General features: G+C 42.5%; 1 protein-coding gene across 4 annotated transcripts in view; it reads left to right on the forward strand.

Moving 5' to 3' along the window:
- Positions 1–3,053: 3,053 nt before the first annotated feature.
- The window catches only part of LOC115578593 (major histocompatibility complex class I-related gene protein-like), a 50,409-nt gene continuing 27,817 nt past the window's right edge, over positions 3,054–25,645 (forward strand). The window contains exons 1-4 of one of the 4 annotated variants that reach the window (XR_003983488.1): positions 3,054–3,100; positions 3,188–3,289; positions 3,479–3,496; positions 19,934–20,051. The gene's annotated coding sequence lies outside the window, so the exon portion shown is untranslated. Of the gene's footprint in view, positions 3,101–3,187; positions 3,290–3,478; positions 3,497–3,622; positions 4,182–19,933; positions 20,052–25,645 lie in introns of those variants that run through there. The other 3 variants (XR_003983485.1, XR_003983486.1, XR_003983487.1) reach the window with 3 other exon arrangements.

The following is a 25,645-nucleotide window of genomic DNA, read 5'->3' on the forward strand; positions in this document are numbered from 1 at the left end:
AAAGGTTTCACTCAGTTTGCTTATGATGGAGAAGATCTCTTGGAATTGGATCCAAAAACATTTACATGGATCGCTCTTAGACCTGAGGCTGTCATCGCTAAACTGAGATGGGATGCTGATAAAGATTTAAGAGAATTCTATAAGACTGCTTTGACTCAGATTTATCCAGTAGACCAGAAGAAGTATGTGAAATATGGGAGGAGCGTTCTGCTGAGAACAGGTAGGATCACCTGACCTGATGTAGTTTATTAGACACAGTGATCTTCATATAGGCTGCTCAGACTGAACTGTCATTGTATAGAGCTCAACAGTGAGGTTCCGCAAGTGAAAATGCCATTCATACTCTGCATAGAGATTTTGATTATTGACCATAATGTCGTAACCATCAAAAATAGACTTACCATGAGTTATGAGATTGTGAAACGATGATATATGATCCTGTAGAAGCCACAAGTCCGTATGATATCAATCTTGTTTTGAGAAAAACATGTTTTATTTGCGATGTCATGGAAAAGTACTACACTACCCACAATCCTATAGTGCAACAGCCAGGCACGTGCACACATAAGGCCCAAAGGGTGCTTGAAGTTGAGCCCCTGCCCTTTTTACCTCCTATCATAAAGTGCCCTTTTTGTGTGTGTTTTTGATGAATAAATAAATTACTGTTTTGCAAAGGGATGTCAAAAAATATATATAAAAACGCCACTGTTATCTACCGTACGCACTTCGTATGTAATATGGTGTTGTGTGTGTGTGTGTTGAGCCTAAAGCCTGGTTTATGCTTCTGTGTCGTGGGGAGAGGGCGTAGCTACGTCGTCGTTCCTACGCCGTCATTGAGCATTCGAAGTTCTGCGTCGAGGGAACGCGTTGTTCTGCAATTCACCGCCAAGCCGCTAGGGGGGTGTGGCTGTGTCTTTGTTTGGTTTCGGAGGGTTCATATCGGATTCCTTGGTTTTCTTCCGGTCAGACAGTAAACAATGGCAACTGAGATGGAGCGGGTGTTTTTGGAGATGGAGCTCGTGGATATTGAACAACAAATGCTGTTATACTGTTGACCGGAAAAGCAACTGCCGGAAATGAAGTTCTGAGCGGACCAATCACAGTCCTTGCCGTTCGCGTCTTGACGCATCGACGTGACGCGTAGTCAGGATTTTTTGGAGGCGCACGTCAGGCTACGGCGTAGGGTCCACGTAGGGGTCTGCGTCGACGATGTAGCTACGCCGTCGCCACGACGTAGAAGCATAAATCAGGCTTCTCTGTCGCTTCTCTGTCCGCTGCGGCTCCGATCTGTCTCTCTCTACGAACGGTCGCTACTTTCAAATTAAAACCCCCCCGCTAAGAACCCTGTTCTAAACTCCAATGGGGTGCAATGTAAAGCTCTTATTTTGAGGACAAAGAATGACAGAAGCCGCTGCCTCATTTGAACGGAGCGACCTGAACCTTTGAGTTATAAATCCATCAACATAACTTCCTTGTGGGGGCTAACAAGTCGCCTTCCACTTATTCAACGTGCTTGAATATGAGTCATATTTCAGAAGAGTGTCCATTTGTGCTTGTTAAACTAAAACTAAACTAACCGCTTGTTAATGAGAGTTAAAAATAATCTGACAGCTCTCTGTGTTGGCTGTTTATCTGCAACAAATCTTCAGCTACTTCCAGATATTGAGTTTACTCTGACTTTTCTGTTGTAAACATTGCTGTTCCTACTAACAGTCACAGTAGTCATTTCTTGGTTTTGTTACATGTTTAGATGTGTAGCCTGTATTTCTGGTTTGCACTTGCCCTCCAATAAATAGCCTAATAATAAACCAGTGTTTTATTGCTTTTTAAGAACCACAGCTGAATTACATGTCTTCCAAACCTCAGTATTATGATAATGTGAATAAACTCATGTTGACAATAATTTGTTGACACAAATGAAATGGCAGTTACATATCAGTCACAGCTACACAAGATACACAGTTAAGAGTTTAGCTCTCTATAAGTACTTTGTTAATTAATTTTACATTAATTAATCTACATATGGGGCTATTAAGGGCGGAAATTTTTTTTTCCGCCCGCATAGCGAGCACACGTACTGCCCTTTTCTGACTTTGAGCCCCTGCCCCTCTATAATCATGTGCACGTCCCTGGTAAAACCCGCAAATTTCATGTTCGCTAGTTACTGCTACCACTGAACTCTACAATCGTTTACCACAGAGCGACCGTGATTTCACTTACTGTGTTTTTTTAGAGATGGTTTTTTGGTAAACATTTCCATGGTAACAAGCGAGCTCCACCAATCAGAGACGTCGCTGTTACATTCGCAATGGTTTATGGGATGAGTAGTTGCTTTACTCTTAAGATAATTATGTACACAGTCTTGTACCTTTGCTTTTTTCTCCATTTTGCAAATTTTTTTTGCGCCGAATTAAATGTTTTATGGTCACGATTCATCTTGTAGCTAATTGGCTTGGTTCCAGTCTTAAAACTCTTGATGTAAGGATTTTATGAAACGTCAATGGAGTGAATGAATGGCAAATTCACTTCTGGAACCGGAGCCATTAAAAAAGTGGGCGGTCACTGTTGAGCTCTATTATTAATCCAACCTGTCTGACATCAGCTTTTTTGTAGTGGTTACATTTGTTTTAGTCCTGACCAATCACAGACATCTTTGGGTGACATCACTCACCATCAAAGCTCAGACTGTGATGTCACAGTTAGTTTACGGAAAGTGATTTTACAGTTTCTTCATCTTTCTTTTACCTTGTTTCTTTTCCTCTCTCTCCTCTTTAATATCTCTCTCTTTCCTCTCCAGAGCTTCCCTCAGTGTCTCTCCTCCAGAAGACTCCCTCCTCTCCAGTCAGCTGCCTCGCTACAGGTTTCTACCCTCACAGAGCCTCACTCGTCTGGAGGAAAGATGGAGAGGAGCTTCATGAGGAGGTGGACCACGGAGAGATCCTCCCCAACCACGATGGAACCTTCCAGATGAGTGTTGACCTGAACCTTTCATCAGTCACACCTGAAGACTGGACGAGGTACGACTGTGTGTTTCAGCTCTATGGTGTGAAGGAGGAAATCATCACCAAACTGGAGAAAGATCAGATCAGGACCAACGAAGGTAAGAGTGAGATCAGAGGGTGCTGAAGGGGAGTGCATGGGAACAACAACAAGAACAGTAATAATAAACTATTATTGTATTCAACAGTGAAGCCCAGTAACATGACCGTCCTCGTCACTGCTGCAGTGGTTGTTCTTGCTCTCATTCTCATCGGTGCTGCTGGATTCATCATTTACAAAAAGAACACAGGTAAGATAGAAACAAAATTCAGTACACATTAAAGAGAGAAGTGAAGAGAAAGTAAATACAGTCAGCACTAAACAGACTGAGTATAAACAGATACTCAGTCTGAGTGAGTAGAAGAGAGGAATAAAGTGACTAAAGATAATCTGGCATTTACAACTGTGACTGAAATTATTTGTCTTGTTTTGATTTCAGCCATCAGCCCTCCATCTTGTAAGTAAAACTTACTTTGGTTCTATTTCAGCTGATCTGACTCACACTTCATGATATAGATTAAAAATGTGAAAATGATTGTGCATATTAACCTTTTCAAGTCTGTTTCCTCTGTTTATTGTTTAGCAGCTCCTGACAACAGCACAGATGAAGACTCCTCTAAGCCACTGAATCAAGATAAGACAGATCTTGCAGTAGCAGTGAAGTAACATATAAAAAGGACTGATTGAAAAGGTGGGACTGTTCTATGTTCAATGGCTCTGTCTGGTTGTTTATTTGATTAACGACTTTTTGAGAACACTCCCACACAGAGTTTGAAAGCCTGCAACTCCCCTCCAGTTAGTTAGAACTGTAGAAGCCTCTTGGGTGAGACGTGGTACTGAAACAAGTCCAGTTGCCAACGATACAGCACCGAGATTTAAGATAGTTTGGTTTTGGGATTTCTAATACGTTATTGTTTTGGTGTGCTGTAGTAAATGGAAGTACTGACCCGTTCTGTGTTCTTTCTGTTACAAATAGTTTGTTTTTAAGGAGTTGTTAATGAACAATTTAAGCTAGAAAGAGATGACAATCCAACCATTTCACTCGACCAGTATGAAGTGATCAGACTGGCTACATCAGGCCTCTTCAGCTACTTTTTTTGAAAGGCTGGATTAAAAAATGCACTTATATGTATTTTTTTTCTCCACTTCGTTTGTTAGTTTCACAGCAAAAAGAAAAAGAAACATACTTCCAAAGTACAGGAAAAAACACTGCACCTGTTTTTTAATCTTAGAAGTAGGTTGTCAGTTTGACTCTGCAAAACTCTGTCTGCTTAAACAGAGTTTAAACTTGGAAATGACGTATTTTTGTGACTAGCAACTAGGGCTGCACGATATTGGAAAAAACTGACATTGCGATTTTTTTTAACCCTGCGATATATATTGCGATATGAAAAAATACAGGACATATACAATTATACAATTATACAAGCATTTATATGTCATATGAGCTCATTCATGTGTGCTTGCGCCCTCCCAGAACTTCCATTCCCCAACTGGCTTACTTTCATTTTTAAAAATTACGTCCATCTAATTTTCCTTCGGGTGCGGGTCTGGCGTAGGTAACAATTTATAGCGGGTCGGCTCGGGTGCGGAATGTAATTTGTGCCACTGTCGGAAAACGGGTCGGATGCAGTTGTAAGCATGGTATGTACGGGCGGGTTTTGAAAATAAGACCTGTGCAGGACTCTACTGTGTGGTACCGACATAAATGGTCAAACAAATTAGTTGTGTTACCTCTCGTTGTGGCAACAGATGCAACACACTGTCGACACAGAACACGTGTTTGGTCAATATCATCCTTCTTGTAGCCGAAATACTTCCAGATAAGTGACCTTGCTTTTCTTTTTGGCACCAAGTCTTCGTTTTCGTGATTTTCTCTTCTTCATTGCTCATTTTTCAATGTTGTTACCAGTGACTCACTCCATGTGCAGGGGCTGGTCTGCTTCAGCACACAGATTAAGAACTAACGTGATTGGTGAATCGCTGCATGCAGAGTGTGTGTCAGGTACCCTTGAAATTAGATGAGTTCATTTGCGTCCTACATCGCCGGCTCTGCGATGTGACTATTGCACACATGTACATCGCGATGGCGATGCTCAAACGATATATCGATATACTATATATACTAATGAATGTTAAGAAATGTCAAATCTGTCATTCACTGTGTTTACATCCTGTTGTTAATTTTATTTACTTGTCTTTTTAAAAATGTTTCCAACAACAATTCTTACACGTTGCACCTTAAAAACCTTAAAAACCTTAACTTGGAGATAAGTCATACTGCAGAGTTTCTGCTGTTTGTTGTTTGTTTGGCTGAGTGAAGGATTTAAAGGCAGCTTAAAGATGTTGAGGTCAGGGTTAGAGAATAGTGTCTCCTGTCAGAGGGCTCAGTAGATTTGTAGTGGACCAGTCTGATACCCACTGCAGTTCACTGATGGTCCAAACATCATTCAGCATGAATACTGTGAAACCAACTGTTGGCACATTGTGGAGGGAACCAGGGCGATGCTTACTTCAGGATTAGCCTCCAAAAACATGTTATTGCTGCACCACTCTATAGATGGAGAATATGTTGTTTGGTCTGTCATGGAGCCAGTGCGTCTCTCGTATGAGCATGAATGTTGATGAATGTTCCATTACATAAGTTTGTCCCTTAATTAAGACAATAACACTTCGATATCAAATATGTCACAGTCATTTAGTTAAGTGAAAGTAATTTTATAATTATTAGTGTTATTAGTTATTATACAGTGTCAGATTTTGTCAATTTGCAACATGTTCAACATGAATACATTCTGACTAAACAGAACTGTGCATGTCCATATGTAATATATACCATGTAGCTCTCTCTCTCTGTCATACCTTTTCACATTCAAATTAAAAAGCTGTTGTTGTGATCTACTTTACACAGGCTGCTGTGTGTGTGTGTTTGTGTATAAGTGTGTGAAGTCACTAGCAACATGCCAGACTCCCTTACAAATCCAGTGATTTTAGGAGTTGTTGCATCATGAGGAGAAACTTAACAAACTCTGTGAAACGGCTGCAGCACATTTTAAATCCTTGTAGCTTTCTTTTAAATTTGCCATAAAATACAAAACATTAAGATGTTTATTTCCTTGTAAAAAGTGTCACCATCGCTGTAAAAGCCTGTAACTTCTTGGCGACAGAAGAAAGCAGAGAGTCGGCGGACTCCATTTAAAAAAAAGCCCAATTTTTAAACATGTTGCGTTGTAAGCTGTATACAACACATTCTTTAATATTTAAGTCTACTTGTTCATTCGGCAAATGTTATACATGAAGATTTTTCTTTCTTTGTGTAAAAAACGTGTATCTGTTTGTTGTAATGAGCGCTGGTCACTGAAGATGAAGCTGGAACACATGATGAGCCAAAAGTGACAACAGGCTCAACTACACCAATAAGACACATTCAGATTTCATGTCAGCAATTTTTCCCAGGTTTCTTGGACATTTATTAATTATTTTACTGTAATATATTGCACAATACTATCTACATGTAATGCAACAGTATGACAGATTTGATGATAACACACAATCTGTTCAGATCACAGAGTGTTGTGGTGCTGAGACTCCAGTCATGAAGGGCTGCTGTATCTTTACAAGCCACCAGATGTCAATATGCTGCAGAGTTTGAAGCCCAAAAGCTCCATAAAGCTTCATCCACCTCTCTCTAGTTCAGACTCACTGAATGAGTGACTGTACAGAATGTATATGTGATAAGAAAGCGAGACCATCCGGCATTACTAATATTGTTCTTTGTACCCTCCCCCAATGCATTATTATTATTATTATTTTGGCCTGAGCAACAAAATGAATGAACTGGAATGGCAGAAAGTGACCGAAGCTTTAAGCGCTGTGAGTTCAGAGACGCAGACTTTGGAAGATTTTAAAAAGGGTCAGTACGGTCTCTGAAAAGAACTCTCACCTAAATTGCACATTGACAATGTCCTCTAACAACACCAAAGCAGCTGTTGTATAATATGGCACAGTCATTACATACAGCTACAGCCCTTAGTGCCGTTTAAAGGACTTGATAATAGGTCACACCTGAAGGTATTCTTACTCCAACTATAGAGGAATTACTTTGTCACATTTCTACATTAAATGGATATTTAAGTGACCAATGGGGATGAATAAAATATTATTAGATCTCATGCAGAGATTATTAGATGGTCTTTAGAATCATTCACCAAAAAGTGTCTCAATTCAGCTGATTCTGCCATCACACAGTTTAACCACAAAACTCAGATTGTGACCTGTGGAGGAGCTCAACTTGACACGAGCTTCTCTTAAACATGATTAGTGCAAAATTGAGGAGTCTCTAAAATATTGACAGTATGATGTTTTTCTGTATCTTTATCATCATGGTTAATGTGTAAAATTAGTCTTACCATCAGGTGTCGCTCACTTGAACTCAAAGACAGGCTTAGAAATAAAAAACTCTTTAGTCTGACACAATCTCTGACTCGAAGCTGTTTTGATCTGTTTTTTTTTTTTAATCACCATTATTATGTGAAAAAAGGAAGTGAGGGAGTTTACTGAAAAAGCTGATGACACTGTTAACACTTTACTTAATGTGAGGGGTGTTGGTGAGGACTGGATCACTTGTAGGTGGTTTGGACTATTTTTCCTCTCAGGAAAGAAACTCTCTCTCCTCCCTCTGCCAGGATAAAATAACAGGAAACAGCTGATCCAGCTCGGTCCTTCACTCACTCGTCTTCATCAAATCAAGATGAGAACGTTATTGTTGTTGCTTCTCTTCTGTAACGTTTCATCACCAGGTAAGATCACATTTAAAATCTTTAAACTCTCTAAACTTCACAGTCCACTCGACTCTTTCCTCCAAGTTTAGTTTCACTTTCAGTGGAGTCGCAAGAAACTGTCTGGGTCAATGCAAAATGATGTGGGCCATCTTTTCCCAGAATAAAGAAGGTCATATAAAAACTAAGAAGTTGCAAAAATTACAAACAGAGACAAACTGCGACAATTTTGCAACATTCTGCATCACAAAAACAATGGCCCTCATTCATCAAACGAACGTATGGCAGAAAACCGTGCGGACGACCATTTCCACGCAAACTTCGGCATTTATCAATTTGGACATGAGCGGAAGCTACAATCAGATCTCACGTCAGGTCTGAGCTTGTGTACGCAAATCTGAGTCTGTGGATTTGCGGTGCAGCGCAGCAAAATCTGGCTGAGTCTGAAATTAACAAACCTCAGCTGTCATTAAGCGTAAGCAGTCACATATTTAGATCAGATCAAAATGGATTCTCAAAACGAATAAAACAAACAAAAAATGTTTTAAAAGCCCACGTTTTTACTGATACCACTTTTTTGTAAACTAAAATATGACAACTAATTAACGGAATACCTAATAACCCCACTGGCAAACCTGCTACAGAGCAGGAACGCAGATTCAATAGTGCGCACACACTCACACGGGTCACAGTGGAGCTGCTTCGGGTTACTGAAGGGCAGGTGGCTCCGTCTCAGACCAGCAGGGGGAGCACTGCTGTATACCCCAGAGAAAGTGTGCCATATTATTTTGGCCTGTTCAGTTTTGCACAACATTGCATTAGTGAACGGAGCCTTTGATGTGCCGGCGCTGCCAGGAAGTTATAAATCACAAGTGTGTCCTGTCATACGACCAATTCTGCACTCAGATCTGCACCTGTTTTCACGCAAGATTGATAAATGAGGGCCAATGAGAGCAAAATATTGCCTGTTCAACATGATAGAACCAAATTAGCTCAGTTCCAAGCATGGTGTCCTGAATGGAGCTCTTTTTGCACTTCCACAAACCTGCATGTCTGCTGCTGCCTCTCATGAGACTGTGTTGTTTCAGAATCACATGCACACCTCCCTTGTTACCTAACATAACAGTAAACCTGCATCAGGGGAGCAAACAGCCGCTCTAACCATCTCCTGAGTGATTTAGGCTAAAGGACTGGGCTGAGTGGACTCAGTCGATGGAGGCATTGGCATGTTTTCTTCCTCAACACTAGCTTTTTTAAAATAACTCATTAAAGAACTTTGTTTAACCAGTGTTGTGGCAGCAACATAACATCGACTGAAATCCAGCTGTGTGCAGCCAAGAGACTCCTGACAGAATCATAACAACCAATCTCAGTCCAGATCGAAGGCTCCTTCAACTTGTTTCAACAAATTAACCACACAACAAGTCAACAAAAAGATCAATTTTATATTCATGTCTTTTATTTTTCTCTGTCGCTTACAATAGTTTTTGTATTTTCTGTGATACAATACATTCTGACTAAACTTGGTCCATTACTGACTACACACCTGTTTCAACTTGATCAGACTGTTTTAACTGAATCATGCTGACTTCATCATATTTCTGAGTGGTGATGATGAGTGTGTGTTCATACTGAATGGAGGCTGTTTGTTCTGTACATTACATTTAAAACTTTTGCATTCTGATCCTTCGCAGCAAACACACACTTCATATCATATTCATATTTTCAGTTAGCATCATATTTATGATAAGTGTTATTTATAAGCTCCTTTGTTTGTCCTGCAGTGCTACACTCCCTGAAGTTTTTCATAACTGCATCAACTGGAATCCCAAACATCCCAGAGGTTGTGGCGACACTAGAAGTTGATGAACTTCTGATGGGGTATTGTGACAGCAAAAAGAAGATGGAAGTAAAACAGGACATTGCTAAATCATACTGCACAGAGAATCCTGAGCAGTTGGAGTGGTACAGACAAATGTGTTTCCACTTTTTGACAAACTCCCTCAAAGCCTACACAAACATTTTGATGCGTCTTTTGCACCAACGTGGAGGTACAGTATGTAACATGTTATAGCCTGTTTAACTTTTTACTGTTCTGCATCTTAGTTGTAAAGTGACCCAGGGCCTCAAGATACCAATCAATTCAAACTCTAACATCATTTTACACATAACCTGAAATAGAGATTCATGTAAAGTAAACCATCATATCAGTTTGTCTTCAGTGGTCCAGCCACTACCTGTCATTCATCATGTCAACATTAATCAGCTGCTAGTTAGACTTGCTGCTGAAGCTGTTAAACACAAACTACTGAAAATAATCTGATTCATGATCAAACACGGCTAAAAAAAAATAGCAGTCATCACACAATGTACAATGTTTTTAAGATCATCTTTCCACTGAATGTTTCATCTGTGAATAGTCTCTGGGTGGTTAGTAACTGGGTGCCAGCTCATCACTCACCTGGCACTGCTCTCCTGAGCCCTCTCCACCACTCTCTCTCTCGCAGCCGCACCTCGACTACACTCACCTCCACATACCGCCTCACCTCTTTTTTTGTCTTGGGTCTCGGGCAGGCAGCAATCGCAGCTGTCTTATCTACCTGGGGACGCACCTGCCTGCCACCCAAGTGGTACCCCAGATACCGTACCTCCCCCTGTCCAACTGTACACTTCTTTGGGTTGGCCGTGAACCCCGCGCGCTGCAGTGACTCGAGCACTGCGGACACCTGCTGCATATGCTCGGCCCAGCCGCCACTGTGGATGATCACATTATCCAAGTAGGCGGCCGCATATGCAGCATGCAGGCGCAGCACCCGATCCATGAGACGTTGTGGCTGGAGCCCCGAACAACCCAAACAGAAGCGTAACGAATTGGTACAAACTGTACGGGATAGAGAAGGCCGTCTTGTCCTTAGACCCTGGAGACAAGGGAATCTGCTAGTAGCCCTTGGTCAAATCCAGTGTTGTGAAAAAGCGAGTCGTGCCGAACCAATCCAGGAGCTCGTCAGCCCGGAGCATCGGGTAGGCGTCAAATTGTGAAACATCATTCACCTTGTGATAGTCCACACAGAACTGGACAGTCCCATCCGTCTTGGCCACCAGAACTATGGGGCTACACCAGGCACTAGCCCCATTCACACTGGCTTTTGGGCGCAGCTTTAGTACGGCAATTCCCCGCCTCCCTCTCAGTGTGAATCTGTCGGAGGCGGCGAGGGGTGAAATTTCGCTTCAGCCCTGATACGCCTCTGGAGGTAGTACCAGGGCCATATTATTGGCGAACCAAACCAGTGTTAACGGATAAGCCGGCTTCGCGTATCGGGGGCGTGTCGATTGGACGGTCAGTTAACTACACTGGTCCTTCCCTCAACTTAACACAGAGAAATGTCCCACAAAGCAACATTACATGACCAAACAAAGGTAACGTAGTAACTGTAACTGTCTTTGGCAACTTATATGAGGAAAAAAATACCGCAGATATACATGGGGAAGCATCCGTCCTCCTACCCGTCCTACCGACTCTTCGTCTGCCTAAAAAACAGCATCCGTCACCGTCAAAAAACTTTAACTCACCGAGTGTTTGTGATGAAAATAAATCACAGAGAGAGAGAGAGAGAGAGAGAGAGAGAGAGAGAGAGAGAGAGAGAGAGAGAGAGGACTCTTTCCAACTGCTGTAGTAAGGTAGACAACGAGCTACAACCGTATTTTCATCAAAACGAGCGGGAATAATATCATTGGGAATAAAATTCATTAACTACACTAATATTCACTGTAGTGTTACCAAAATCACTCCACACATCAATGCTCTCCTGCTGCCAGCAGAGTTTCGCTTATCTCTCTCTCCCCTTGAATCCTTACTGGAACCCTGTATGTCCCCCTTGGACCGGGGGAGGGTGTAGGGGGGCCAGCGACCCGGATCACCTGGCTGACCTCCATGAGGGGGCACTCCCGGAGGGAGTGTCTGGGCTGCCCGCACCTCCAGCACTCCTGCCCTGGCGCTTGAGGAACCCCCTGTGGGTCAAGACCTGCGCCTGTAGCGGCTGGAACCTTGGATTGAGGGGAAGCATAGAGAGGATTATAGCGGAGTGAAGGGGAGGGCCGAGTGAATTCGTGGTATGGACCAGGGGCCTCGGGCAGTGGGACGGCTCTCCGGCGGGCTGTAGCTGCTGGGTCTGCCCCTCTGTCTGTGCGCGGAGCGCCTCTAGCTGCCGGCTATTCACCTCCGCCTGCTCTCAGTGCATCGCGGCAATCTCCCCTAGCATCTGACCAAGTGCCGTGACTGGCTGAAGGTGCTGTATCTCTGTCATTCCGTGCGCACGCCCACTAAGGCGAGTTGGGCGCCAATGTAGCCTTTTCCAGGCTACCGTGAGTTCTTCTCGCACACACAAGCACACAGTTCTGGTGTTTAAGCCTCTTTTATTTGATTAATAACACCAGCTACACAATAATACTGCCTGGGGGACCGAACGCGGCTAATGCGTCCCATCCTCGTCCTTCCTATCTTCTCTCCGGAGCATCTCCCATGCCTCCTCCATCTGAGGTCCAGCACGCTACTGCATATATAGGGAAAGAGTGATTAATAACTTGATGCCAGCTCTGCCAATCACTCACCTGGCGCTGCTCTCCTGAGCCCTCTCCACCTCTCTCTCTCCCGCAGCCGTGCCTCGACCACACTCACCTCCACAACACAAACTATTGATGATAATCTGATGATTCATGAACGCACACGACTAAAAAAACAGCAGTCATCACACAATGTACAATATTTTCAATATCATCTTTCTAATGAATGTTTCATCTGTGAATCAGTGTTAATTACAGTCTCTGTCTCTGTCTCAGGTGTCCATGTTGTACAGGTGGTGGGAGGCTGTGAGTGGGATGATGAGACTGACGAGGTCAAAGGTTTCGTTCAGTTTGGTTATGATGGAGAAGATTTTAAGGAATTTGATCCGAATACATCTACATGGATCGCTCTTAGACCTGAGGCTTTCCCCGCCAAACTATTATTGGACGCCAATAAAGAATTAGGAATAAAAATTAAGACTGTTTTGATTCAGACTTTTCCTGAGCAACTGAAGAAGTATGTGAAATATTGGAGGAGCTTTCTGCTGAGAACAGGTAGGAATACCTGACCTGATGTAGTTTATTAGACACAGTGATCTTCATATAGGCTGCTCAGACTGAACTGTCATTGTATTATTAATCCAACCTGTCTGACATCAGCTTTTTTGTAGTGCTTACATTTGTTTAGTTCCTGACCAATCACAGACATCTCTGGGTGACATCACTCACCATCAAAGCTCAGACTGTGATGTCACAGTTAGTTTAAGGAAAGTGATTTTACAGTTTCAGTGTTTCACAATAGAAATAGTTCCACTGAACATTGACACTGTGATTGACGACCTGACTGTGAATCATAAGAACAGACAGACATTGTTCTTCTCTGACTGTAGTGAGTGTCTTTAGTGGTGGTGTAGTTCCCTCCTCTGTCTGTATACAGATCATGTGGAGGCTGTGTAGCAGATGTGTTGTTATGTACCCTGTCATTATTACACTGTGGTCTGGATACATGGAGCACATTACTTGGCCACCATCAACACTGTCCTTCTGCTTTTTAAAACTCAATATTAAGTCAGCCGACACTATTACAAACTGTCACAAGCACATGACATGATTCACATCCTGCTGCTGGTTTCACACTATTCCCCTGATCAACAGTTTGCAGCAGTGATGTGCCAACAAACATAGTATTGAAACAAAATAGTGCAGACGAAGTCTGCTAGCAAGTAAAAAAGGATGTATATGATGCATCATTTTTAATATTTTACCCTAACCCAAATGTAATTTCTTCTTCTTTCTTTTACCTTGTTACTTTTCCTCTCTCTCCTTTTTAATCTCTCTCTCTTTACTCTCCAGATCTTCCCTCAGTGTCCCCGTATCGGGGGCGTGTCGATTGGACGGTCAGTTAACTACACTGGTCCTTCCCTCAACTTAACACAGAGAAATGTCCCACAAAGCAACATTACATGACCAAACAAAGGTAACGTAGTAACTGTAACTGTCTTTGGCAACTTATATGAGGAAAAAAATACCGCAGATATACATGGGGAAGCATCCGTCCTCCTACCCGTCCTACCGACTCTTCGTCTGCCTAAAAAACAGCATCCGTCACCGTCAAAAAACTTTAACTCACCGAGTGTTTGTGATGAAAATAAATCACAGAGAGAGAGAGAGAGAGAGAGAGAGAGAGAGAGAGAGAGAGAGAGGACTCTTTCCAACTGCTGTAGTAAGGTAGACAACGAGCTACAACCGTATTTTCATCAAAACGAGCGGGAATAATATCATTGGGAATAAAATTCATTAACTACACTAATATTCACTGTAGTGTTACCAAAATCACTCCACACATCAATGCTCTCCTGCTGCCAGCAGAGTTTCGCTTATCTCTCTCTCCCCTTGAATCCTTACTGGAACCCTGTATGTCCCCCTTGGACCGGGGGAGGGTGTAGGGGGGCCAGCGACCCGGATCACCTGGCTGACCTCCATGAGGGGGCACTCCCGGAGGGAGTGTCTGGGCTGCCCGCACCTCCAGCACTCCTGCCCTGGCGCTTGAGGAACCCCCTGTGGGTCAAGACCTGCGCCTGTAGCGGCTGGAACCTTGGATTGAGGGGAAGCATAGAGAGGATTATAGCGGAGTGAAGGGGAGGGCCGAGTGAATTCGTGGTATGGACCAGGGGCCTCGGGCAGTGGGACGGCTCTCCGGCGGGCTGTAGCTGCTGGGTCTGCCCCTCTGTCTGTGCGCGGAGCGCCTCTAGCTGCCGGCTATTCACCTCCGCCTGCTCTCAGTGCATCGCGGCGATCTCCCCTAGCATCTGACCAAGTGCCGTGACTGGCTGAAGGTGCTGTATCTCTGTCATTCCGTGCGCACGCCCACTAAGGCGAGTTGGGCGCCAATGTAGCCTTTTCCAGGCTACCGTGAGTTCTTCTCGCACACACAAGCACACAGTTCTGGTGTTTAAGCCTCTTTTATTTGATTAATAACACCAGCTACACAATAATACTGCCTGGGGGACCGAACGCGGCTAATGCGTCCCATCCTCGTCCTTCCTATCTTCTCTCCGGAGCATCTCCCATGCCTCCTCCATCTGAGGTCCAGCACGCTACTGCATATATAGGGAAAGAGTGATTAATAACTTGATGCCAGCTCTGCCAATCACTCACCTGGCGCTGCTCTCCTGAGCCCTCTCCACCTCTCTCTCTCCCGCAGCCGTGCCTCGACCACACTCACCTCCACAACACAAACTATTGATGATAATCTGATGATTCATGAACGCACACGACTAAAAAAACAGCAGTCATCACACAATGTACAATATTTTCAATATCATCTTTCTAATGAATGTTTCATCTGTGAATCAGTGTTAATTACAGTCTCTGTCTCTGTCTCAGGTGTCCATGTTGTACAGGTGGTGGGAGGCTGTGAGTGGGATGATGAGACTGACGAGGTCAAAGGTTTCGTTCAGTTTGGTTATGATGGAGAAGATTTTAAGGAATTTGATCCGAATACATCTACATGGATCGCTCTTAGACCTGAGGCTTTCCCCGCCAAACTATTATTGGACGCCAATAAAGAATTAGGAATAGAAATTAAGACTGTTTTGATTCAGACTTTTCCTGAGCAACTGAAGAAGTATGTGAAATATTGGAGGAGCTTTCTGCTGAGAACAGGTAGGATCACCTGACCTGATGTAGTTTATTAGACACAGTGATCTTCATATAGGCTGCTCAGACTGAACTGTCATTGTATTATTAATCCAACCTGTCTGACATCAGCTTTTGTGTAGTGGTTACATTTGTTTAGTTCCTGACCAATCACAGACATCTCTGGGTGACATCACTCACCATCAAAGCTCAGACTGTGATGTCACAGTTAGTTTAAGGAAAGTGATTTTACATTTTCAGTGTTTCACAATAGAAATAGTTCCACTGAACATTGACACTGTGATTGACGACCTGACTGTGAATCATAAGAACAGACAGACATTGTTCTTCTCTGACTGTAGTGAGTGTCTTTAGTGGTGGTGTAGTTCCCTCCTCTGTCTGTATACAGATCATGTGGAGGCTGTGTAGCAGATGTGTTGTTATGTACCCTGTCATTATTACACTGTGGTCTGGATACATGGAGCACATTACTTGGCCACCATCAACACTGTCCTTCTGCTTTTTAAAACTCAATATTAAGTCAGCCGACACTATTACAAACTGTCACAAGCACATGACATGATTCACATCCTGCTGCTGGTTTCACACTATTCCCCTGATCAACAGTTTGCAGCAGTGATGTGCCAACAAACATAGTATTGAAACAAAATAGTGCAGACGAAGTCTGCTAGCAAGTAAAAAAGGATGTATATGATGCATCATTTTTAATATTTTACCCTAACCCAAATGTAATTTCTTCTTCTTTCTTTTACCTTGTTACTTTTCCTCTCTCTCCTTTTTAATCTCTCTCTCTTTACTCTCCAGATCTTCCCTCAGTGTCCCCGTATCGGGGGCGTGTCGATTGGACGGTCAGTTAACTACACTGGTCCTTCCCTCAACTTAACACAGAGAAATGTCCCACAAAGCAACATTACATGACCAAACAAAGGTAACGTAGTAACTGTAACTGTCTTTGGCAACTTATATGAGGAAAAAAATACCGCAGATATACATGGGGAAGCATCCGTCCTCCTACCCGTCCTACCGACTCTTCGTCTGCCTAAAAAACAGCATCCGTCACCGTCAAAAAACTTTAACTCACCGAGTGTTTGTGATGAAAATAAATCACAGAGAGAGAGAGAGAGAGAGAGAGAGAGAGAGAGAGAGAGAGAGAGAGAGAGAGAGAGAGAGAGGACTCTTTCCAACTGCTGTAGTAAGGTAGACAACGAGCTACAACCGTATTTTCATCAAAACGAGCGGGAATAATATCATTGGGAATAAAATTCATTAACTACACTAATATTCACTGTAGTGTTACCAAAATCACTCCACACATCAATGCTCTCCTGCTGCCAGCAGAGTTTCGCTTATCTCTCTCTCCCCTTGAATCCTTACTGGAACCCTGTATGTCCCCCTTGGACCGGGGGAGGGTGTAGGGGGGCCAGCGACCCGGATCACCTGGCTGACCTCCATGAGGGGGCACTCCCGGAGGGAGTGTCTGGGCTGCCCGCACCTCCAGCACTCCTGCCCTGGCGCTTGAGGAACCCCCTGTGGGTCAAGACCTGCGCCTGTAGCGGCTGGAACCTTGGATTGAGGGGAAGCATAGAGAGGATTATAGCGGAGTGAAGGGGAGGGCCGAGTGAATTCGTGGTATGGACCAGGGGCCTCGGGCAGTGGGACGGCTCTCCGGCGGGCTGTAGCTGCTGGGTCTGCCCCTCTGTCTGTGCGCGGAGCGCCTCTAGCTGCCGGCTATTCACCTCCGCCTGCTCTCAGTGCATCGCGGCAATCTCCCCTAGCATCTGACCAAGTGCCGTGACTGGCTGAAGGTGCTGTATCTCTGTCATTCCGTGCGCACGCCCACTAAGGCGAGTTGGGCGCCAATGTAGCCTTTTCCAGGCTACCGTGAGTTCTTCTCGCACACACAAGCACACAGTTCTGGTGTTTAAGCCTCTTTTATTTGATTAATAACACCAGCTACACAATAATACTGCCTGGGGGACCGAACGCGGCTAATGCGTCCCATCCTCGTCCTTCCTATCTTCTCTCCGGAGCATCTCCCATGCCTCCTCCATCTGAGGTCCAGCACGCTACTGCATATATAGGGAAAGAGTGATTAATAACTTGATGCCAGCTCTGCCAATCACTCACCTGGCGCTGCTCTCCTGAGCCCTCTCCACCTCTCTCTCTCCCGCAGCCGTGCCTCGACCACACTCACCTCCACAACACAAACTATTGATGATAATCTGATGATTCATGAACGCACACGACTAAAAAAACAGCAGTCATCACACAATGTACAATATTTTCAATATCATCTTTCTAATGAATGTTTCATCTGTGAATCAGTGTTAATTACAGTCTCTGTCTCTGTCTCAGGTGTCCATGTTGTACAGGTGGTGGGAGGCTGTGAGTGGGATGATGAGACTGACGAGGTCAAAGGTTTCGTTCAGTTTGGTTATGATGGAGAAGATTTTAAGGAATTTGATCCGAATACATCTACATGGATCGCTCTTAGACCTGAGGCTTTCCCCGCCAAACTATTATTGGACGCCAATAAAGAATTAGGAATAAAAATTAAGACTGTTTTGATTCAGACTTTTCCTGAGCAACTGAAGAAGTATGTGAAATATTGGAGGAGCTTTCTGCTGAGAACAGGTAGGATCACCTGACCTGATGTAGTTTATCAGACACAGTGATCTTCATATAGGCTGCTCAGACTGAACTGTCATTGTATTATTAATCCAACCTGGATTAATAATCCATCAGCTTTTTTGTAGTGCTTACATTTGTTTAGTTCCTGACCAATCACAGACATCTCTGGGTGACATCACTCACCATCAAAGCTCAGACTGTGATGTCACAGTTAGTTTAAGGAAAGTGATTTTACATTTTCAGTGTTTCACAATAGAAATAGTTCCACTGAACATTGACACTGTGATTGACGACCTGACTGTGAATCATAAGAACAGACAGACATTGTTCTTCTCTGACTGTAGTGAGTGTCTTTAGTGGTGGTGTAGTTCCCTCCTCTGTCTGTGTACAGATCATGTGGAGGCTGTGTAGCAGATGTGTTGTTATGTACCCTGTCATTATTACACTGTGGTCTGGATACATGGAGCACATTACTTGGCCACCATCAACACTGTCCTTCTGCTTTTTAAAACTCAATATTAAGTCAGCCGACACTATTACAAACTGTCACAAGCACATGACATGATTCACATCCTGCTGCTGGTTTCACACTATTCCCCTGATCAACAGTTTGCAGCAGTGATGTGCCAACAAACATAGTATTGAAACAAAATAGTGCAGACGAAGTCTGCTAGCAAGTAAAAAAGGATGTATATGATGCATCATTTTTAATATTTTACCCTAACCCAAATGTAATTTCTTCTTCTTTCTTTTACCTTGTTTCTTTTCCTCTCTCTCCTCTTTAATATCTCTCTCTTTACTCTCCAGATCTTCCCTCAGTGTCTCTCCTCCAGAAGACTCCCTCCTCTCCAGTCAGCTGCCTCGCTACAGGTTTCTACCCTCACAGAGCCTCACTCGTCTGGAGGAAAGATGGAGAGGAGCTTCATGAGGAGGTGGACCACGGAGAGATCCTCCCCAACCACGATGGAACCGTCCAGATGAGTGTTGACCTGAACCTTTCATCAGTCACACCTGAAGACTGGACGAGGTACGACTGTGTGTTTCAGCTCTCTGGTGTGAAGGAGGAAATCATCACCAAACTGGAGAAAGATCGGATCAGAACCAATGAAGGTAAGACTGAGATCAGAGGGTGCTGAAGGGGAGTGAATGGGAACAACAACAAAACAGTAATAATAAACTAATTGATTGTTTTAATTTGTTCTAACCTGCTTCATCTGCAGCAGTCTTAATTTATTGTATTCAACAGTGAAGTCCAGTAACATGACCGTCCTCGTCACTGCTGCAGTGGTTGTTCTTGCTCTCATTCTCATCGGTGCTGCTGGATTCATCTTTTACAAAAAGAAGAAAGGTGAGAGAGAAAAAGGAAAGATTTCACTACTTTGATTTTGGTATTTGAGTTGATTTATTTTATTCAGGTTGCAACATTAAAACAAGTATCAGAGAAAGTAAATACAGTCAGCACTAAACAGACTGAGTATAAACAGATACTCAGTCTGAGTGAGTAGAAGAGAGGAATAAAGTGACTAAAGATAATCTGGCATTTACAACTCTGACTGAAATTATTTGTCTTGTTCTGATTTCAGCCATCAGCCCTCCATCTTGTAAGTAAAACTTACTTTGGTTCTATTTCAGCTGATCTGACTCACACTTCATGTTTTAGATTAAAACATGTTTCACATTATTGTGCAGATTGACCTTTTCAACACTGTTTCCTGTATTTATTGTTTATAAAAGTTCAATACAGGATGTTTGTTTCTGACCTGCAGCTCCTGACAACAGCACAGAGCTCTCTGAGCAGCTGAATCCAGAGACCTGAATGACAAACACACTCAGTGACTCTCCTGGTGACACTTTATTTAGCTTTGATGAACTAAAAGACAGTAATGCTTCTTGCATTATAAGTAATATTATATAAAATGACTGTTCTATGTTCTATGACTCTGATTGGTTGTTTTATTGATTGTTGTTTTCTGTCTAATTCATTCTCAAAACAATCAGGGGACAGTGTGTGACCAGACTTTAGTTACAAACTTTCCTAACTATAACTTTACAACTTTTACATTGATCAGTTTATAGAAAACGTATATATTAAATTTGTAGTAAGACATGGTGGTGACGTTTAAGTCATGTGATCGTGATGTCGTCTGTTTACAGCCTAACATTAGCTTTTTACTCATCAAGATTTAATTTACACTTAAAAAATTGTGTGTTTTCATCTGTTAAGATTATCCTGATGAACAAAATATGTAAGAATCATAAACTTGTGTTTGTCAGATTACTTTTGGCGATATTCTAAATTCCAATAAAAAAAAAAAACCCTTAGACTTCTTGTGGAGGGAACCAGGGCGATGCTACCTTCAGGGTTAGCCTCCAAAAACATGTTATTGCTGCATCACTCTATAGATGGAGAATATGGAGTTTGGTCTTGAAAACAAGTTGCGCTGCAGCATTCTGGATAAGCAGCTTATCATAAGCTGCACCGGTTTTGTCGCAGAGGCTGCGATTCCAGCCAAGAGGGAGTTGCAGTAGTCCAGGCGGGAGATGACCAGCACTTGGACCAGGAGTTGCATTGTGTCCTTTGCGAGGAAAGACCGGATCCTGCGGATGTTGTAGATGGCAAATCTGCATGATCGGGCCACAGCAGTGATGTTGGGGGTGCAGGATAGTCCGTCGTTGAGGATTACGTCCAGGGTTCCTCGCAGTTCAAGAGGGCCATACTGTAATGTCCCTGACAGTGACTGACAGGTCCATGCAAGGGCAGTCTTGCTAAGGCCAACGCTGCACGTTAACACTTTGTTTATGTTAACCGCTAACGTTTGCTAAATTAGCGTTTTTACAGACTAAATTATATAAAATGTAGGGTTGTCAAAGTTAACTGGTAATTATAGACATAAACTACTAAACTATAGAAAAAACGTACGCGTTAACGCATGTGATTAATATATTAATATGGAAACCATAATATGCTAAAGAATAATTAACGCACCATTAATCACGTTACGTGACCTCGTTAGGTTAGTGCTTGATTGTCTGTATGCAGTCTGTGGCCTGTGTGTCGTCACACATGCAGCCTGGTAGCAATAGAGAAGTATGGCTGAGGAGAAGGAGTGGAAGTGTGAAAAGGGAATGTTCACTTTTCTCCACTTTTCATTACTTACTTCTATTAAAGTAAAATTAGATGGAAGCCAAGACTTCTTACAAATAGGTGACACATTTTGACAGTGTTGGGCAAGTTACTCCAAACATGTATCACATTATTTATTTATTACTTGTTACTGTCATTTCAGTAACTTTATTACATTATAATATTACTGTGTAAACATTTGCACAGATTTTTCCTCCCCTGCTAATCTCGCGGTGTTGGCAAATTTGTATAAAAACAACACACCACTTAATTTTGGGTTTAAAATGCACAGTAACGTGCGTTACTGAGATTTGTACCGAGGAAAAAATTACCTTTTTTTTTTTTTGTAATGCCTTACATTACTGCGTTACAGCAAAAAGTTATGCACTTCAGTAATTGCATTACTTTTGTAACGTGTTACTCCTAACACTGCATTTTGAACATAAAAATGTATGTTAAAAAAGGAAATTACTGGGTGCTCTCAGGTCTCTCTTTGTCTCGGTGCAAGTGTGCCTGAAGAACGCCAAGTGGCTTCCCTCTTTTTTGGATAAAACTTTTTGTTCACCTTTAATTTCTAAACTTTTTGCTGTTATGAAACATAATTTTAGATGTTTTCAGCATAATACAATGTACATAATTGTGATAAAAAGTGAAAAAAAAATAAGTATGAGTATATATGTTCCTGTAGATATGTATTTTACCCCAGCGATAAGGTGCTGGAAAAATGTGAAAATGACCCTTAAAAGTGCTTGAAAAGTGCTTGAATTTGACCTCTAAAAATGTGTACGAACCCTGTGATTAAATGTCACTATATAATACTCTAAATAATCAATATCACCTGTTTCTGTGTGATTCCTGACTGTTTGCTGCTCATCCTTCACTAACATCTACATGGTAATACTTAGAAATCTGTCTGCTTCATTTTAATCAATGTTAATTAATATTGTTAATTAGTAGCAGCTTGTTACATGATTGACATCAACCAAGCAACCCAAAACCTGTAGTAGTGTTGTGTCGGTCGCGAACATGTCGTTCGAACGAACAAATCTTTTGAGTGAACGAAGTGAACGGAATCACTTCATGAACTGATTCGTTCCTTTCTCAGATCAGTTGAGCTCAGCCACGAGCATGCTGGAGTGGGACTGCCGCGACTCACTCAGAGAACTGTGAGGACATGATTCACGTTCGTGCTGTGATTCGTTCATGATTCACGTCGCTGTGGACGTGATTCTCGTTCATGTACTGTGCTGAAAGTGGCGCCGTGTCACTCACTCACTCAGGGCAGAGGAGTTGATTCACGTTCAGTAACCGTACTGCTAAAATTAGTGATGTGTTGCTAACATCCGTGTAGCATCATGTTAAGTGATTTTACTGCACAGTAAAAGTCACTCACGTTCGCGAACGTGATTCTCAGCAGGTGCTGAAGACGTGAATCACGTTCGCGCCATCACTCACGTTGATTCACTGATTCCAGTGACAGCATGAACGTGATTCACGTCCTCAGCAGGTCGTTCACGAACGAGGGACGCCAGGACGTGAATCACGTTTGCGCTGTCACTCACTCATGATTCGCGTGGTTGAGAACGTGATTCTCGTTCACGTACTGTGCTGAAAGTGGCGCTGTGTCACTCACTCAGGGCAGAGGAGTTGATTCACGTTCAGTAACCGTACTGCTAAAATTAGCGCTGTGTTGCTAACATCTGTGTAGCATCATGTTAAGTGATTTTACTGTGCACAGAGGACACTTTCACTGTGTAATAATTTTAGTGCATGTGTACCACTCAAAGCAGCACTGTGTCTCCCACGAATGATTGTGTACTATAGTCCGTGAACGCACCGTCCCTCAGTAAGTAAACGTGAACCTCAGGGCTGAATCATGAACTGAATGACAGATCGTTTGGCTACTTATCAGTTCAGGGAGCTGGAGAGCACTGAACGATTCGGTGAACGAATCTTTTGAACGAATCATTTTAATGAACGGATTCTAGTGATTCAGTACAGTAAAAAGAACTGCCGTTCCCATCACTAACCTGTAGCCTGTTCCTGATAAATGCATTGAAATATGTGATGTCACATGTTTTTTCCCCAATCTGGATGACTTCAAATGAGACGAAAAAAACTATAAATTCTGTGACATGACCTATTCACACCTCCAGGTGAACAGCATGGACATTATAAGATAGAGAGCCAATTGTTTCCAAATTAATTCCAGAACTTCCAGAAAATCTTTGCAAAAGTTACTTTCTCACAGCAAAGTGAAGTAGCTTTGTGTTAAAGTCCTGAGAGATGTCACGTGTTTCTCTGTAACAATCACAAGACATGGGGGAAAAAAGAGGAAGTCAACATAAAAAAAAAGTCATGTGAGGTGATGTGCTGAACTTGACATGTAAGCAGAATAAAAAGTTGACCCACACCTGTTCCCACAATGGAGCCTCCGTGTGGTTATTTCCTATTTTATATAGTTTTGTATAAAAACTAAGTGTCATCTTTGAACAGGAAGAAAAAAAAAGATGTCCTCATGAGGGGATGATGGGCTTGTTTTCCTGTATAACATAACAAAGTCACCAATGTGAAGCTAAGAATAAAACTGATCATTTCCCTAAATTGCAAACAATGCAGCGTTCACATTTTCCTGAGTCCAATCTAGGAATGTCCCTTTCTGTGTTGGCCCATCTAAAACGCTGCGTAACAGCCACAACACTAGACTCTACTTTGGGACCAGCAACATATTAAAACAGGACGACATACCCGAGAACAAGTTTGCAAAAGAAAGTGAAAGTTTATTTACAAAGAATACATTAAATTAACCAAAACTATGAGAGTCTGGAGGCCGAAGTGAACAGAAGGATGGAGGAGGTCTCCAGCCACACAGTTGGCTGTAGGACCCAGAACTTCCCTCCCTAAACTAAGAAAAGATGACATCAACTAAAGTGACAAACAAAGATGTGAAAACAGGACAATAGACCTCCATCCTCAACAGAAAACAAACACTAACTGAGGACAGACACAGAGACAATCTAAGAACAGGACTGTTTGGTCTGTGGAAGCAGAGAGCTTCTTCTCCTCCACCCTCCTTTTAATATGGGGCGGGGCTAATCACCTGGTGAGCAGCACCTGAGAAGGAGGAAGGAGAACAGGGGAGGAGAAAACAGACGGGGGAGCACGTGACAGCCCAGAGGAAACGAAAATTGGAAAAGAGATCTCAGTAGTGTCTCACTCATTTCTCCTAGACAACTACGAGATCTATGTGAGACCAAAGTGAGGCTGTGGCTGATTTCTCCTGTTTCTCAATTGTTTCTCCTGAGAAACAGGTGCAGAAAATCTCAACTTGGGCTCCCTGTAAGTTTCAAAGGACATCTCATCAAGCTCTCAATGAAGTTTCAGAATGTCTCCCCAGTCCTGTAAAGGAGCAAGGTTTAAGCGGTAAAGTCTCAAGTCTCACCTATTGCTCCTAAGGAATTTAAGGAGAAACAAATGAGAAATGTTTGAGACCAAAAAAGAGCAGTAAAATTTTCCTCTGGGAGGCTGCAAACAACACAAGCACAGGAATACGTGACTTTTCAAAGTTACCAGTGAGGAACAAAGTATAAAACTGCTCAGTGTTTCTGGTGTTCGTTGTCACTCATCATCTTGATCACTTAGTCATCAGCGTCACATCAGACAAATCCTTCACTTCACAGTTTTGTCCTGATAATCAATTAAACAAGTGTAACATATGACAATAAATGATTAATATAGAATCATTTGTACTCAGTGCAAAAATTGTTTATACCCTTTTATACTGTTGATTTTCAATTAGTAAATCACTGTAAATTATTGTTGTATAGACAATTCTATATTTTTCTTAATGTGATGATTATTATATAGAACTTGTTTGTGATTTCAACACCAGCTGCTGTCACAGATTAAAGAAATATACAAGCAAAATAAAGTTTTATCATTTTTATATTAAGAAGAAAAAGTTACCAAAAAAAACCATCAGCAGCAAAGACTTTGGATTATTCTGAGTAGACGTTTGTTTTGTACTTTGTTATCTATTTATGATTTGAACACCAGAAAATGAAATGTACTTTAAACTAAATTAAAGCAGCTGTAGAGGAGTGAATACTTTTGTTGTCTTGTCGTTGTATCTGTTGTTCCTCATGACGTCTCTGTGAGCAGGGCGGTGTGTTTGTCAGTCATGTTTCTGGATTCAGTCTGTTGACAGCAGCTGAAAAGTCAGAAACATCCTGTTAGTTCTCTTCTCCTGCACAGAACATCTCAAGCACGCACATTTAATAAGGTAACAAGAGTCGGTTACATCACTGAGATGGAGGTGTTCAGCCTGTCGCCTGCAGCTCTTCATCTAAATACT

Source organism: Sparus aurata, chromosome 3, assembly GCF_900880675.1.
Source record: "Sparus aurata chromosome 3, fSpaAur1.1, whole genome shotgun sequence".
Classification (NCBI taxonomy): domain Eukaryota; kingdom Metazoa; phylum Chordata; class Actinopteri; order Spariformes; family Sparidae; genus Sparus; species Sparus aurata.